This window comes from Syngnathus scovelli, chromosome 1 (genome assembly GCF_024217435.2).
Source record: "Syngnathus scovelli strain Florida chromosome 1, RoL_Ssco_1.2, whole genome shotgun sequence".
NCBI lineage: Eukaryota > Metazoa > Chordata > Actinopteri > Syngnathiformes > Syngnathidae > Syngnathus > Syngnathus scovelli.
This window is the reverse complement of record NC_090847.1, coordinates 20,780,824-20,784,764: the sequence shown is the minus strand read 5'-3', so window position 1 is coordinate 20,784,764 and position 3,941 is coordinate 20,780,824.

Genomic DNA, 3,941 nt, shown 5'->3' with positions numbered 1-3,941 from the left:
GTGTATATATATATATATATATCAAACAGTTCAATAAGTAAATAGGTGGCGCTATGTAAATTGTTCCACCTAGTGAAGATGTTAAGAAATTAAAGACACTTAAAAGAACATTTGCAAATGTAGAGGTGCAGTGAAAAATGAGAATAGAATTACGTTAATGCCAGCTGTAATTTTGATTACCAGACAAAAATCATAGTTTATGAAGCTAAAATATTACCATTATTATTATTACTACTACCAAAAAAGGCAATTTTTTTATTAATCTTTTTTTTAACCAGGATAAACATCTGAATTTTTGCTCAAATAAACCCTATAAAAATGTCATGACAAAAAATATTATTTTTAAAAGAATAGTAATCTAAATAAAATCTAAAAATAAAATCAAATGGTTATCAGAATCCTATCCTGCCAAATATTGGAATCAGAATTTGCCTAAAATAATCCATATTGATCGGGCCATTGTAAAAACTGATATTTTGAGGGAAAAAAAAGTTTGGGGAAAAAACACATTTTAAGAAGAAAAAGTAACATGCCACATTGACCGTGTTGCGTGCACACATAAACAGCTGACTTTGCTCCTCATACATCTGGAAGAAATTCAAATTCCTCTCAATGGTTTTTGATTTATGGCAGAGGGAACCAAATGCGTGCTGATGTAACTTTGTCGACTGTTTTGTTTTCTGTCCGCAGATGACGAGCAGGTGTCGGCGGTCTGAGGCAAAAACAAACTCTTGGCCGTCCTTCCAAGCAACCAATAGACTCTCATCGTCAAGCTACATACGTGCCTGTTCTGCCTCCTGATTGGTGGATTCCTCGTTGGCTCCTCCTCTTTCTCCCCGCCCCCCCGCCTTAAAGCATCATGGGGGGTTGACAGACCCTGCATGCAAAAACAAAGAAAATACTGTGAAGAAGATGAAGAGGAGGTAAAAGATAACATGCCTGGCACTTTTTCGACGATATGAAGACATTTTTAAACATAAAAACAACAATGTTGACATCCATCTGCACTATAAAGAAGACAAGAAAAAAAAACAAGCAGCAGACATTTTGAGGACTTTCTCAATTAAACGTTTGCACTCCTGACCCGCTCCAGGAGGTTGGAACAATGACGCCAGTATTAACATACGCACACACAAAAAGGACAACATTTCTCACACACGCACACACACACACACACACACACTTGACGAGCACTTTCAGCACAAGACCTTGCGGACGCGCTCGTGGACGCCAGGGTAACGATGACGACGAGGGGCGGGATCCCGTCATCTGCAGGGATGCTGTTGGGTATCCAAAAAGCACAACAATAATGACAAAAGAGGGAATCTGAAAAAGCCAGGACATGGCGCCCTGAGGACTGGAAAGCTGTCAATCATGGCCCTCGTAGACATTCATAGTCAAGTTTGTGTGAATGTTCAAAGCGCCTTACGACTGCACAGTCATCACACAACGTGTACCCCAACTTCAATGAGCAGAGTGAAATGCCTTATTCCTCAACGCATTCTTTACATCATCGTCCCGCACCCCAACATGCACATACACACATAAACACACATAAAAGTGGAGATCCCCACAATCGGTAACACTAGGACTTGACTGAAGGACTTTTCTGTTGTTGTTGTTGTTGTTTTTGTAGACTTCGGTGATGAAGGAATGGAATAAAATAAAAGAAGAAAAATAAGGCTACCAATGAGATCAATGCCGAGGAGTGTTAAAGCCACACAGAAATAAGAACTTAAATACATCAAATAAGGTTGAAACTAACTAATAACGGGATTATGACATTTTGAAAAGTAGAATTTACTCAATTCTGACCTCTGCGTGTTGACCAGATGCCAGCAATTAGGACGTTCTTACTATAAAACGTTACAAAAATTACATATGAAATCTGTATTGTTTTTTTTTTGTTTTTTTTAAACAGTTGGACGTTTACAAGATTGCAAGCTACCAAGAAAAAAAAAGCCTGAAATGTCCTGCTAATTTAATCATGGCAAGCAATAGTCTTATTTGTTTAATGAGAATGAAGTTAAAATACAAAACATATAATTTTTCTGAAAATAACTTGTAAAGTTTACCACAACAAAATCCTAAAATTAAGGGGGAACCTAAAATGGTAATGTTACCAAAAATTGACAAATGTCAGTAACATAACATAATGAAGTTGTAGTTGTAGGAAAAAGCAAAGGAGGCCATAATATCTCTGGTGGAGAGAAAAAGTCATCATTTAATGAGCATAAATTCATAATGTTAGAATAAAGTTCTTTTGAGGATAAAATCCCACTATTAATGGGAAAAGAAAAAAAACTGTCCAAATTTTACAACAAAAAATATTTTTGCAGAATAAAATCTGAATATTACCAGAAAAGTTGGAATTTTTACATTTAAAATAATCAAATGTGAATATTGTGAGAAACAAGTGAAAATATTCTATAAGTATTCCTATAACTTTGCAACTTTTCTGGTCAAATTTTGATTTCTGCTAAAACTCTGTGTCCTAGTTTTCTGACTTGGTTTTCTGCGAATGAAACATTTTCCTGTAGTTTTCTTTTGTGTTGTGCTAAGACTCCTCGGGTGAATGATGATATCTCTGGTCCTCCAATCACAGAATTTTGCTGATCACATTGATCAGTTGGTGACAAAAGATAAATATATATATATATATATCATTAAAATGAACTAGACTGAAGGGGTGAGTGTTTTCCGCTGCGATAACACTAAAAAAAGTTCTTTTTGTTACTGTGTGATATATTTTTGTTTAGTTTTGTACGGGCCGCATTTGAAGACGTGACATTGCACAAAACGTGTCGGTTTGATGTCGTGGGTAGAACTGCTACTGTTGTGATGATGATGATGATAATGACCATGATGAAGATAACATACATGTGTACATTTTAGCTGGTGATGTTCTCCTTCCCTCTACTACAACTCACACTTGTATGTCTTTTACAAAGACAATCGGTGGAGTACGCGTCCCTTGTTCTTGTTTCTTTTTTTTGTATTTTTAATACAATAATTGTAAATATTGGTTCTATTTTTGTTCAAACGTATTATGTTCATGCCTCAACATCCAGTTTTATAGGAAGCTGGGAATCAATAAATCCTGCATACAGACTACTGAGTCACTGAGATTTCTTTTTGGATACCAATTTCAAGCCTTTCCTCCATTCAAGCTTGTCTCTCAACCGACGTTTTTATATTTTCTTTGTTTCAAGCAATGAATATATTGCTCAATTTATTGAGGACACTTCAAAATGCAAATTCTGCTCCCTTCCCTTCTAATCCAATGGACTATTACATTTTCTTACTGCGCATGCGCTGATTTGAATGAGGAAATGGTCAGCAATTAGAGAAGCAAGTTTGTCGGCGAGTTTTGTGGAAAACGAAGCAGTCATCCCAATAGAATGGAATATAAGATAAATCACCATGGTAAGGAATATTATGGAAAAAACTTTCTATCTTTCTATCTGACTTATGGGGTATTGGAGAGCCACGCCATCGTTTTAAAACACCTGGTCGGGAAAGGTTGTAAAGTGTGGAAATGCATAGTCGAATGTCTCTTTGAATTCACTTTGTGTGCAGAGCAAATAGCTGTTACTGTGAACTCTGACACTTTTGTCCATTACAATAAAACGCACTTTGTGGCTTGTGCCTCGGATAGATTAGTGCGAGTGAAGTCGGGATTGATGAGCAAACAAACTCAAGAACACAAATATTTCCACGTCCTGGCCAATTAGAGGAGACACGGTGTGGTGTGGTCGGCCTCTAGAGGGCGCCATCCTCCACGAAACTGCTTAATATAAATGTGGCGCTTATCAACGAGAAAATGTAATTGTTTAGGCCCCCTTCTAGTGTCCATTGCATAATTTGCACCCAACAATTTTCAAAAAAACTGTTCGAAAAAACTACCATAAGCCATACTGTGGCAGGATTTGACTTTTCTC